A 15431-nucleotide genomic window follows, 5' to 3' on the forward strand; every position below is an offset into this window, starting at 1 on the left:
ATGGGATTTTAATTTCTAACGATTTGTTTATCACCGTAGCAACGAATAAAAAATTATAATATTATAATATTAATTCAACTTAAAGGCTATAATAAATAATAAAAGTTTAAAAAATCCAAACTGATTAACCGTTCCCGCTTAGAATCGTTTTTCTTATACAATGAATTCAAGTTTAATACAATCCATTATACATTGACTGACTTGTAATCTACTGTACAGCAGAGCGACATCCACTTGCCCGCTTTTTTAAACATAATTTTTAAGTATTATAGTGGCTTAGAATAATATTTTTTCATAATATACAGTTTATTGTTAAGAAAACTTTTTAGGTGGTACCTACTACTAGTTAACTTCCTATTGATACTATTGTTTTACTTAAAACAAATAATAATTAGATTGTTATATTTTGTGCTTAAGAATATTTCACAAAAAAATATGAAATACATAATTCGCCAATAAAAACATATTTTTAAAATACTCATAATGAAGCAATAATTCCACAAGATTGGTGTAAATAAGCGTATGTTTGGCACCTTCAATGTTATTCATAACTAACATGGTCTAAATAAACGTTTAATAAATGTTCATAACCTTTTCTAATTTTGTACATCAGAGCATTGCAACTACAATAGGTAATTGTGGTATTTTAATGTGGCTGCATGTGGCAGCAAAGTTTTATCATTAATTTGAAATATAATATAATATTAATACAAAATTCATTTTTTGAACTAATAAGACCGAGATAGGATATCCGGCTCTATAGCTATAGAGCTCTTGGTATATTTTAGAAAGGCGTTAAAACTACTCCTTAAAGTTTTCAGATATCTTTAAAAACAATCAGTAAAATTGTTGTTAAAATCAATTGGGTATAGTTATCGAGTCTTTAAGCAGTTTAAGCTACAGACATACAGACATTGCCTTTTGATATAGGTACATATTTTGAATTGAAAAACAAAACTAAATATTATTTTATTTAAAAAAAATAATGAAATTCATTCGTGAGCCACTTTATAGCAACCTGTAGGGGTTAAAAAACGAAGCAAAGAACACTCCCCGAGTCGCAAGTTATATGTGTGCAAAATTCGGATCCAATTAGTTCAGCTGTAGTCAAAATCTATAAGCCTCATACAGACGTACATTTGTTTATATATATTATATATATATTTGCTATAATAATATTATTTCGGATTTTGGGTGACCGCGTTCTCCCTTCTCCACAATACATAGGTATTATTTACGTTACTGCAATACGTCTATGGTCAAAACACTATTACTCGCTTGCACACGTCGTTCATTGGACATATCATTATTTCATTTCGCTTTATCTGTCCTATTCTATACCCATTTCTGTTTTTGAGTTCGTTCTCAATACTTTTCATTCGCCGACAATAGAACAGAGACGTCGATGGGATGGTAAATTCAACTGCCGGTCGGTGGTCTTATACACAACACGAATTATTAAAAAAAAAACACACACACACACTACAATACGACACGTCAAGTTAAACGTTCCTGTATACATAAAAACTATGTATTACGACGTAAATAAAATACACCCTTGCAGTATTATAGCCGATTTTAGTAATGATTTACTAATGAAATAACTGCAGCAACGCTGAGTGTTCCGCTGTCATCCCTCTCCCCGGAATTGACCACATATACTGAATAATCAGTTGCAATATTGCTCAAATGATTTGACTATACGAGTAGGTATACATATATGTATATTTATCATTTGTACGTCCTAGTGCGGTTGTTGGCTTCGAATAATCACCGGTAATTGTGGAATAGTTTAAAGTGTGGTCTTACGCGCAAGCCATTTATTTAATAATAATACATAGAAATCATATATTTTAGGTATAATATTATATTGTTCTAGTATTCCGAGGTAGTAGATACTACATATTCAAAGCTCATTTAGATGTATGATAATATGATGATATGAAGCTGCATTTGAACCAAATCGACGTAAAATGGCCTGATAAACAATATCCCACAATAATCTAATTTATGAAAAACGTTCGGTTACTGCCTTTCGCTTTGGCAGGGCAGTATAGAGCGTTGTACGTCCCAACTATTTCGACTAATATTAAACGTGTGCGATGTATTTACCATGTAAATATAGATTTATGCCACCTCTTTGTGGTGTATGATATATTTTGTGTTCCGCGCCTAGTTAACCACATAATATATATGCTGAAAATATGACTGCTATACGCATATTGTTTAATGTGTATTTTATATTCTTCTTCTCTACTAAAGGCCTATTGCCTTATCGTCGCAAATCTGGTTCTCCATTCCTCTCTGTTAAAAACTATAGTCTTTTCATGTTCACGTCTCGGTTGCAGTCGGCTCGCCTTATCATTTTTTCGATATATAATATGCCTTCCTCGGTCTGCATCTCACTTTGTGTACATTTATTCGCCCTTCAAATATATTTGTCATAAATAAATTGTACCTCAGCAGCTGATGGCTGAAAATGTTTCCACTCTTTTCTTTTATGATGCTTAACAGAATTATTTGTTCCCCTACTTGTCTTAATAAATCTATGTTACTTTTCATTTCTGTCCAACTGAAAGTCCGCAATCTTCTCCACGTCCACATTTCCATGGCTTCCAACTTCCTTCTATCTTATTAATTGATGGTCCATGTTTCATAGCCATATAGCAGTACGCTTCATCGTAGTTCTGGTCCATCTAGAATTTGACAACATTTTTACTTTTCTTTATGTTTGTTTGTTTGTAAGCTGCTGTCTTTTTTGCGTAAATGATTTTTTTTCCATAGCTATTCTTTGTCAGATTTCTACTGAGCATCTATTATTGCCGGTCAGCATATTTCTCAGGTATCAATAATGAATTGTTTTACTTATTCTATTAAAGTATTGTCTGTTTCTAACTTTACTATAATGGTCTCTTTTGCTTTAGTCACCACCATTGCTTTTCTTTTATTTGTATTTATTTTCATTTGATATTCCCGTACAGTTTTAGTGAGAGTGGTTAGAGCATTTTGCACGTCCTTTTATGTTTCAGGCGCAATATCATCTGAAAAATGTATCCATAGGATGTTTTTTCCGTTCATGACTATTTCTGTGGAGTTTTTCTTTTACTTATTTATGATTTCTTCTACAAATAAATCGAACAGATATTATGACATTATTGTATAATATAATATTAAAAAAAAAATAAATAAATATGTTTTAATTAATTGGAAGTAAATAATAATATTTTCGTAGCTTAGTTTTTTAATGAAAACAAATTTATACTATATTTATAATAAAATATACGGACTGAGCCCTTTAGTAAAAATTATGGATCGGCGTTACTGAGGAACGTAATAAGATAAACACAAACACAATTTTGGAGATAAAAATGAAACGAAGGGTCCGTATTAGCACGAGACATCAAACGCCTTATAATAAAGTTCATTACCTACTCGTTTAATTAGTGCTACTCAATGAGATGATGTCCGTCGTCGGCGATCTTAAAAGGTTATTAAGGAAAATAAGGTTGCAACTTCACATGTTTACAAACCTTTTAAAAATGTCGTCTCGAAATAACACCTACGCTTCGCTAATAAACTGTAATACACCCAAAAAGTGGCTGGTGAATTTCCCACGTCGAACCCTTTCGAGTTTCCCATATAATATAGTAATATACTCAATATAAATGCCAGAATTACAAATTGAAAATAACGAGCGTCGTCTGTACAGGTGTAAACAATGCACGATTTTAGACTAACGTGTGGGTCGATCTGCTCCACATCCAAACTGCATATCTGTCAAGTGATAATTACCATTTCATTCGATCGTCCAATATAATATGTATTTCCCGAATCGCGATCTGTACACAACAACTACCGCACACGATTTTCCTCCAAACCGTAAATTCCGCAGTGCCTGTAGGGTTCAGTTAGTGACTTAACGGGATAGAATCAGCGAGAAAAATCGAATGATCATTAACAATTACGCTGCACGCACGACTGACGCGATGGGGCGCATCGATCAATGACCAAATAAAGTTCCGACTAAAGGTGGCAGGGGATATTTAAAAAAAAAAAAAATAATAAAGTTTACGTGAATTGTTCTAACATATTTCAGCGTTATATTATTATAATTTCGAAGAAATTTCTAAAAAAATTTCAAAAAAAAAAAAAAAGCCGTTTTGTACATTATAATAGTAGGTAGGTACTTACGGCTTGAGCGATTTCCATTTGTATAGAATCGCGCTAGAATTGAGTTAAACGAAAAAAAACCCATATGATAATGGCAATTGATTTTATTCGATGGATATGATATGTAATACCGAGAATTGAATAGGAAGTTCAAATATCGGAATTTCAGCAGTCTGTACGTAGGCACTTCGAAGTCTGCATCATGACCGTACTTCTATGAAAGTCGTAACGTTATTCGGCAATACGTGAGTGGAGAATGACCGCGATTCGAAGTATAAAAAATTCAAAGAGATTAAATATCATATAACATATTATTATGGTGGAGCCGAGTACGTACTGCATATTATATAGAACCCAAGTTGTAATTGCGGGAGATCAAAACATACATAATATTATTCGTTGCATTAAAAATTTATTTTTTTTAGTTTAGATAAATGCTTCAACAGGATCTTAAGGTTACAATTGTAACGAATGTGAACAGAAATAAAGTATTTGCAGATATTTACAATTGGTTTAAATGTATGTAATGGAACAATTTGTAAGTTGCTTCAGCGTTTTCTTCGCAGAGAGCAAGTCGGAGAGATGTTGAGTTTTTGAAAATGTTCCGAACTTCAGCGTATTTTGGGCATCTAGTGATAATTTGGTCGATCCTCTCCTCCTTGCATGTGTTGCATACTGGAGCAGGTTCTTTGGCGATGAGGAAGGAGTGGTTGAGGTGTGTGTGTGACCTATTCAGCTTGCTTCGGTTAAAATGACCTCGTCTCTTCTTTTTATACTACAGGGGAAGTTCCATTTTATTTTATGGAAGGCTTGACGTTCCTTAACTTATTTGAGAAGTTGCTCCAGTTTTTCTATCATGAATTCATGATTAATCAAATTTCTATCCCCTGAATATTTTGAGGTCGATGGTGTCGCGTGACTCTGAGGATGTGGTTGGGTTTATTTTTAAGGCATTGTGAAGAATAGTGTAGCTTCGTTTACGAATATTATAATATTCAATGTACCTAAACGGAAACGTTAAAACTCGAATCCTGCAACTTCGCAATAATATATTGTTATTCTACAGCGTTCTCGACGTACACAGTTAGTTTTTTTTTTTGGGGGGGGGGGCGACTTACGTGTACTGCATCAGTGACTGTGTTGTGCGCGCGGGACGATTCGGATGGATGTTACGCGAGCGAATCAAAATAATATACGTTTGAACTTTGCGCAGGAAGCAAAGACGCCGCAAGTCCTGCTGGAGTACATGCGGGGAACATACAGGTCATTGAACAAAAGGGCAAAGTTGCGCGGTGAAGTTCTCGCCGGTGGAGTGCAAAACCAGAAACGCGCGACGGGGTGGGGTGGGAGGGGGGGGAGTGACGATGAGGCCTTTGATTTACAAATGATATTACGAAAATACATGTGTTGCCTCTTGCAGTTGTTATGGGGTGGTACGAAAGAAAACTTAAGAAATAAATAACGAAAACTTATACTTATGCGGTGTATATGTAATGTGTATCCCACCCGTATTAGAACCGCGAAAAAAAAAACCATTCGTATATATCAATCTGAATATCCTTTTATGTAATGTAGGGGCACTTGTCCTCCTACAATTATTTTCGAGACATAAGTCACACGATTTTAACAGCAAAAGTTTAACAGTTGGTATAGTCGTGTAAGCACTATATTTTTATCGCCCCGTATTTATTAATTGTTTTTCAAAAAAAAACCGGTCGAATGAAAAATAACGCTATGCTCCGAGTCTCAAATTCTGAATTTAAGACCTCCGAGGTGGTAATTAATTATTATATTTTATACTCCGACCTCAAACTCGACAAGATGTGCGTAGCTACTAACTGCGACACTGCGTATATAACACAAATCGTACTGAAACGCAGTGCTGGACGATTATTGCTGTACTATTGTGTTTAACTGCTGTCTGCTATGAATGCGTAATTGTTGTCAGTGCGTTTATTATAAAGACCGAGGAATCTTTTTTCTTACATTATACCTAAGTATAAATAATTTATACGACTCACAAATGTCGACCGAAACATGGGCGTTCCGCTCCACTCGTACCTATCGCGTTGTAATATTGTCTGTAATGGAAAATGTACGAATCGACCACATAATATCATATTATACATACGATATCAGTAGAATATTATAATATTCAGATGGGCAATAAGACGTCCGAGCAATACAGTACAAAACTCGACGACTGTAAATGTATAATATTGAATAACCGATCGGGTGGATTATCCGTCCGAAACTCTATTGTAATTCCAAATTTAAGACCTCCGAGGTGGTAACTAATTATTATATATATGTACTCCGATCTGAAACCCGACAAGACGTGCGTAACTACTAACTATATTATGTACAACACGAATTGTTCCGAAACGCAGTGCTGGACGATCATTGCTATATTACATTATATTGTGTTCAACTGCCGTCTGCTATGAATGCGTGATTGTTGTCAGTGCGCTTATTATAAAGACCGAGTTTTTTTTTTCCTACATTATACCTAAACATAAATATAATTTATACGATTTACAAATGTCTACCGAAAAATGGGCGTTCCCCTCCACTCGTACCTATCGCGTTGTAATATTGTCTGTAATGGGAAATGCACGAATCGACCACATAATATCATATTATACATACGATATCAGTAGAATATTATAATATTCAGATGGGCAATAAGACGTCCGAGCAATAATAGTACAACTCGACGACTGCAGTACTATATTGAATAACCGATCGGGTGTATTATCCGTCCGAAACTCAGCTATTGTGCGGAGGGGGAAAGTGATATTTTTACTGACAATAGCAATGATCGGGTTTGGGGCAGGCGCGTTAAAAAAAAATAAAAACTTGTCTATATATTATAAGCGACCGGAAAGGAGTTTTTTAGACTTGATCCGAAAAAACGACAAACCACGTTCTCGCGTATATAATATATATAATGTCTACCGTTCTCCGCAGCTTTGGGTGTACCTCGCGCGTTTTGATTTTGATTTTTTTTTTCACTTCTTTGAGCGGGGACACGGATATCCAATTTATAAACGTTATATCACGTTCTCGTATAACCATCACGTCCAGAAATGGTAAACACTAGTTTTGAACTGCAAACCTATATACGTTTTGTAATAAAAACCTATACCTGTTTCCTCGCCGGTCCGGAATGTTATTACACACACACACACACACACACACACACACACACGCAAAATAATAATATATATATATAGATTTTTTTATTATTATTATTTCTAAAGTCTACTGCTAGCTGAACTTTAATGTTTCGAGTGGATATTTCATATCAAAAAGCAAGTACCTGCCTACTTAACTGCCGCCACCATTTCAAGCAAAACGCAATTTGATCGTCGTCTCATAACAAAATACGTTTATTATTCCAGTTAAATATATATCCGTTAAATAATAATATGTAAATTTCGGTGCGTACACGTATCAAACCGGCGAGTATAATTTTCAGAGCGCACTGCATGTATATGCAGTATTTAATTGTTGAGCTATTGTTAAATCTTGTCGAGTGAACGTTTGAACTTTAACGATAATATTATAATAATTATAGAGATATCTTAATATTTTGAACATATAGTGATGCGAAATCACCACGTCTAAATAGTCGCATGATAATTTTATATTTTTAATTATTTAAGTAATTTACATCGAGTCAGTATATTAATAATATGCATAGTTTTTGTTTTTGTATCAAACTCATATTATTAAACACGATGTTTATATTATGACTATAATATAAAGTTATTTAGTTTTTAATTTAAAAGGAGAATATTTAATAAAGTAGGTACTGTTTCACAACTGCATAGTTATAAAAACTCGTAGTTGACTAACTGTATTATAGAGATTATATTAGACGAGAGAGAAAATACGATTCAGAAGTTATACATTGTCTCAAGTACTATACGTAGGTACCTATATATACCAATAGAACAACCGTTGTACCTAATATCAAAGCGTTTTAAACAGTTGTTCAACTACCTGTGGCCGTGTGTTTAAAACATTTCGTAGAATATATCTTCACTATATTTCGTTAAATATCTAATGATATAATATATCAAACACAATAATAGGACATTTTAATTGAAATATTATATATTTATGATTTAGGCAGATATGTATAACAACGGACGATTTGAAAATGCTAATTCAGCAGCAGTAAACGAGCATATAACAATAAACAATTATTTGAGTACAAAGAACGCGGCTATATGATATTAATAATATGCTCTAATAATAATCGTATTAAAAATGAAATCGTAAAACAATTATTTCTAAAAAGCTACGCGTTCGTATACAATACACATGCTTACACGATAATACATATTATTATATTGTATAGAGTCGACTCGACTAAATAAACACAATTCACAGCTAAACTATGTAAATTTATTTAAGGTACACGACTGTGTGTACGCTACAGCGCGCAATCGGAATCCTTAGATTTATAAACGTGAAAAATTCCGGTTTGTAACATTCATTGATCCCGCATTATTTTTCCGTGCAATTTGTTAACTCGTACACGCAATTCGTATATTATATTATTACATAGACAATTTCGAACACAAATATGTTCTTCGCGACCGTAAACGGAAACCTAACCGAACAGATATTCGCACAATTCGCAGAATATGCCATGCATTGACAACGTTTTGAGACAACTACGTCAATTTCGCTGAAATTTTATTCCCTACTAGAATATTTTGCATACTATGTGTGCCACACGAATTTAAATGGTTTTTCTAAATGCATTACATATTATTTTATGTGTGTAAAACTATAGGATCGCTATTCGCTTACAGCCATTATATTATGTCGAATATTTCAATAACCCATCGTAATACACGTCATCACATGGTTAAACTTGTATACAGTTAAAGACACTATTTTTCAAATCGCGTCCAATCATTGTGTTTAGGCACTTCGTATATTATATAACGACTAAACGATTCCGATTGTAATTGATTATATTACTATTTACTATTTAGCTATAGTACTATTAAAGTCTATTGGTTATTATAATAATATAATGTAATTGAGCTATTTGACCTATTATATTGGAAACTAAAACAAAATATTATGATATTACCAGATGACGCGCGAAAAGTTTATTCTAAAATATCTTAAACGTCATAATTATCATAAACATTGTTACCTACTTGTTTCCTGTTTTGCCATGATACGAATATAAGATTAAATCCTAAAATGTTAGGCTTATCCATTTTATTTGCACTGTTCGAAATTTTGTTAGATGGCTTGGTATGGTTATGTTTATTGTTGAGATTCGTTCACAATTTGGCTGCAAGTCGATGAAAAAAACTGTGTAAAATACTCTCAAAATTATCATAGTTTTGAATACTTCGTCCTCTTTTGAGGTTTAAATTTATTGGGATCAATATTCCAAAAATATTAAGTTATATTTTAAATCAAAAATCCAAGGAATTTTCCCTGATGAATTATAATAGTAAGTTTCAAGTGTACCTCACCATTGAACCACTATAATCGATGCGTGAATTTGAAATCAATCATACATTCGAAAAACGATTATGGTCGAAGGCTGTGGCTCAGACTCTATTTTAGGATATTTTATAATTTGTTTATTTTACTATCACTACCATAGGAAAGTGTTTCCATAGGGTGGGTTTCTCCAAAACTATAGTCTTTTAAATGTTCAACTGTTTTCTGTAAATATCACTTATGCTTATTTTACCTAATCTGTATAATATATTATTGTGTATTTTAAATAAAGGACATATTTTGATAATTTACTTTTTATACTAATCATATTATGGACGTTGTACTTACTAATTCTTGCCAACAAAAAATACATAAATTATGTAACAATAATAATTATTATATGTACAATATTATTGTTATGTATAGATTCTTGAATGACCGCATAAGATCTACATAACTATTATGAGGAACCTTGTGGTACATTTCCAAACATTTTGACATACAAACAAAAGTGTCAACAACATAAAAAAAAGTAGAACATTTAAAATATTTGTCAATAGCTCAAAAAAAGACTAAAATATTTGATGAAAATGTCATTTCACTTTTACTCATTTTTGATTTGCAATAAAAAAAAAAACAAAATCGATTTTATTTACCCTAAATATTGAAGATTGAAACGTTTCATCACTCCGCTGAGAATCTAAAATGAAACATTTAATCAGAACCCCCACGAACTAACAAAATTAATAAATTGCAGTTGCAGATTCTAGTAATACGAATTTTACATAATTAATGTAGTGACAAATCGGTGCGATTTTTCTAGAGTATGTAAAATTTTTTTGTCTATAGACACAATTATAAAATGTTTAATAAATGAATCTCGTTTAAAATTTAAATTGTCAATAATTTTTCCCGAAAATCAGTTTACTCATCTCAAAGCATACATTTAAGCAAATAATATAAAGCTGCAATCAAGGCGTAATGCGTAATTTACTATTTATATTATAGTGATTTGTATTAAACGTATTTGGTGTGTATTCAAATAACATTTTTAAATATTATTTAGTGTAATAGTTATTTTATATTATCACACAGAGTTTAATTATACGCATGCGAAGTCCTTTAGAATAAGCTATTCAATACATTTAAAAACAATACTTCATTAAAATGTGTACACTGTTCAGGTTTGAAGAAGAAAAAAATGAAATAAAAACAACCGTATCCTATCAAAATTATTATCATTAATCCTGAACGTTATTAGCTTTTAACGAATTATTATTGTAATATGAACGCTAAACTGATATTGAAAATTATTTTATGTTGAACGTATAAACGATTTCACATTATATCACGATTTTGTTGAAGTTCCTTTTTTAATTACAGGTGCGCCAAACAAATTTAACGGTTTTTTTTTTTTTTTTATAAATGAATTTAATTTAAAGTTGGGCTCGTAGGACGTCCTCCTCTTTTCAATAAAAAAAAAATAAAACAATCTAAATCGGTCCGGTGAACAAAAAAAAAAGGAAAGACAAACGGACCACCAAAGTATTTGTCCATATGACATTTGGCAGCTGTCGTTAAATGGAATTCTAACTTGAGTAGTACAATAATTAGACAATACGAAGAGAAATGTATAAATACAAATTAAACTTTGTTTATTTCATAAACAAAACTTCTTTCGTTTTCATTTTATCAAAATTAAAATATAAGATGTTATAAGACATAAAATCCAAACTTCAAAGGTAGTATTGAATGGTATGAAAATTGACAAGTAACAAAAATAACATTAATAATTATAATTGTGGTGATAAATTGTATAATAGGTACTTAATATTATATATATATATTATGTTTTGTACTACTAAGCTCTTCAAACAATTGTTTAACAATGATTTCTGAATTAATTATCTAAGTATTTATCTTAAACATAAATTACATTTATAGATTCGTAGTTATAAGTTCACTAATTTATTTATAATTACAATTTTAATTAAAACAAAATGTAGACTTGCATAGTCTCAAATTAAATAAAAACGTGATTTATTCCTCAATTAAATTTCTGAAATACATATTATTTTTTTTTTGTTATTTTATCGTAAAAAGCAATTATACGGTGGTTCGTCTTATGTTCTATATTTGCTTGTTATAAATAAAAATAATTATATGATAGATATAACGGATCAACGATTGAACTGAAATTGATTTTACACTTACCTCAATGAAAAGTATTGATTAAAATATCTGATTAAAGAAATATGTTTAAAAATATATACAAATATTATTGTAGGTACCTATATAATATATTTTTTAATTTATTCGCATAATTAGAGTATACATTTTTATGAAATTAGTTCACATTATAATATATTCGGCAAGACTACCCCAGTGTTATTCATTTTCGATTATATAATAGAATATTGGATATAGGCACCTAAATATTGAATATCTTATTTATTTTTTGATATAATCGATTATTTGAAAGCTAATTACGCGGATCGTTAATATTTATATAGTGTCTGTCAAACTGTCTGCAAAATATGAAAAAATAATATAACTATAACATTGGAACACAATATAAAACAGGTACACATTATAGGCCTAAATAATTATTAAATCCAGATTAATCGATGCGTGTACAATAGTAAATAAATATCAATAATATTCCTAATAGCGATACCTATCTATGTAAATACGTACGCGCGTATCAACAATAAAATGTTCACAATATTTCGTATTGACATTTGGTAAAAATTCCCTGTCAACTGTATTGTATTATATTTCAGATATTAAGAGCGATGGCGCCAAACGGCGCAGCTTATCTGTACCGCAGGCAGCGGACGGGTTTAATGGTTTTATTTTATTGACGATGATAATAATAATAATAAATGAAGCGGCTTTTGTACCGGGCCGAAACGTTTTGTCTTTCGGCACTACATCGGCACGGTTTGTGCGGTAAATTATTATTATGTATTATATTCATATTTATATTCTATACCGACGGCCGACGTGTCAGCGGTATTGGAGTGAAAATTCAGATTCGCGATGATTTTCAGCGCACATAATAATATTCCGGATAAAGCGTAAGGGAATTATAATAACGGTTTGCGGGAGATAGAAGGACGGGACACGGGTATAGGTGAGCGAGCGTACGGCGGTACCGTTTGAAAGGAATGGCCGTGGAAGTTTTGCAGAGTATAATATTATATTTTACCAGTTGGGACGACGGATACAACCAACGTAGAAGTACGAGATTAGACATCCAAGTCTGCGTCAGCAACAGATTTAGGAAACATTTGGCAGGATTATAATCATGCGAAGGACAAGATGTATATATATATATATATATGGTCTAGACGCAATCGCACGTATAGTAAGCGTCTTTGCAGGACTCTTTAAACCTTTGCACAGACTGCAACAATGCGGCCGGCGGATAACGTCCATTATGATATTGTTATAACCGCATCGGTAAAAAACGATTCCGCGCGCGATTATAGTCAGGTAGATGGGTACCTACAGCTAGCCAACCAGCGAACCTACCTAAACGATAAATTATGTGAGTATTATGTGATAATGTTCTCGAGTGGTACTTATACGCAACACACGTTTGGATTACCGTTGTACGCGCGAGTTGTTGAAACGATGCTGATCGATCCGCGGTGCAAAAAGTGCGATTAATGATTGTGTTATATTATTTTGATACGACTGTATGTACAATGTTACATGTTAATTTGCTCCCGACCTATTCATAACGAACGGTTTTTTAAACACAGAGGCCTGAGCCAATAATTGTTCATTTGTAAGGAGGTTATCAATAAGAGAATTTTGTCCCGGGACCCATATTTCTAGGGACGTCCCGCCCAAGTAGTCTCAAGCCCGTCTAGTACGAGCCCTGAAATTAGTTTTATTCGGAAAAATCAAATTATTGAATTTAATGAATCAAATTATAAATTATATCAAATATAATAATACCGAACGATACACGCTCAGTATCGTCTCAGCTTATCGTTTGCTTTCAAGAATCAACTATAAAATATCGTGTAGTAGCGGAGTGACGCGAACAGGGGTTGTACCTAGGTATATAACAGTTCCGTTAATATTATAATATACCTAACACGTAGCAAAACAATTTTTTATCGGTTGCTTCAACATTGTTATCTTGAAAATATTTTGTAATTTAAATTGCCTGTTGCAGCCAGTATAGTCGGATCTAACATATTAGTTTTTTATTTGAAGCTATTATAGACGGTCTTATTAAATAAGTATAATATTGGTATGCACTAAGTAATCCACTATAGTTTTTACTACTTTTTAGGTGTGTACAATTTTACAGAATACAATTTATAAATAATATACTAATATATATTTTTGAACGGTTTTTTTCAAATTAAGGACCAATTTTATTTCCTCGGGTCCCCAAAGACTAAATCTGACACGAGTTTTCAATAGTGCGTTTCATCAAAACGTGCGCAGATCGGTGGCGGTGTAAATGTATTAAATAAAATGTATAGACGTAGGTGACACGATAATATTATATCAGAGAAATGTGTTGGTCGTGTGAAATCGCGATCGAAACAGCGCAACGATAACGGTTTATATTATAATACCTATAATTTACATAATAATACAATAATAATAATAATAATGTGTAACGCAATATTATAATTTTATGATGATAAACTATCGTCTTAACAAAAATATAATTGATATTTTTAACCTGATATTACCTGATTTCGAATCGGACTCGTGCGTGCGGACGACACTTCCTGCAGCGTCGTCGTCGTCGTAAGGCCTGAATGATAATACTTATCGGTATTAAAAAAAAAAAAAAAAAACAAATAATAACGGTGGTGTGGGTATCGGGAGAAGAGATACAACCGTCGACTGCGGCGGATATATTATGTGGGTGGTGTACAACTGTCGTACGGATTTACGTACGCGTGCCGGCGAAACGGCGTCAGGACTCGTCGTCGGTGGGTCCGACACACCAGAAGACGGTGGGTACGCGTTCGCGGCGACGGCGTTACTGAACCGACGGCGGTGGTGGAGCGGCGTTTTTCTTCGCGCGACCGGAAACTATATGATATACGTGTGGCGGCGACCGCCGTCGCGATATACGCAAGCGCTCGGACACACGACGCGTGTGCGACTGCGGCGGACAGGTATAATACGTATTTTGTCTATGCGTAATAATAATAATAATAATAACGATGATGGTAATAATAATAATAATAATAACGATAATGATAATAATAATATGTGTCGGACAACGTTTCTGTTTTTAAAAAAATAATCCGTTGCTCTCTTCCCAACCAGAGTGCCTCGGCGGCGATCGGCCGGCTCTACAATAACAATGATATTATATATAATTCGCCAAATACGGTGCGTATTATATTATGCACGCCGCAGCCCGACGACGATGGTGTTTCGACGGAAATAAAAAAAAATGCCACATAATATATTATGCGTATTATATTATATTATTATACAGGACGATTCGACAAGCGTATGTTCAGCCCCATCGTTCAACGACGAATTTGTTTAAATTTTGAATTTTCAAATTTCCAAGTACAGTATAGGTATTATGATATATTATGTATACCCACTACTCCTTTAATATAGCGGCTCCGCCGTGTTTTCATTTATTTATAATTTTCACGCCTGCACTTATAAAGGAGTGTCCTCTGTGTGCGACTGCGGCGGACAGGTATAATGCGTATTTTGTCTATACGTAAGAATAATAGTGTGTGTCGGACAGCGTTTCTGTTTTTAAAAAAATA

The 15431-nt window shown here is 32.9% G+C and overlaps 1 protein-coding gene across 3 annotated transcripts in view; it reads right to left on the reverse strand.

The window, feature by feature from the left end:
- Window positions 1–14784, reverse strand: part of LOC132944640 (somatostatin receptor type 5-like) — a 218276-nt gene extending 203492 nt beyond the window's left edge. For all 3 annotated transcript variants that reach the window (XM_061014093.1, XM_061014096.1, XM_061014095.1), the window contains exon 1: window positions 14379–14784. The gene's annotated coding sequence lies outside the window, so the exon portion shown is untranslated. The remainder of the gene's footprint in view (window positions 1–14378) is intronic.
- Between the last annotated feature and the right edge of the window lie 647 nt (window positions 14785–15431).

The sequence above is a fragment of the Metopolophium dirhodum genome, chromosome 5, assembly GCF_019925205.1.
Source record: "Metopolophium dirhodum isolate CAU chromosome 5, ASM1992520v1, whole genome shotgun sequence".
Taxonomy (NCBI): domain Eukaryota; kingdom Metazoa; phylum Arthropoda; class Insecta; order Hemiptera; family Aphididae; genus Metopolophium; species Metopolophium dirhodum.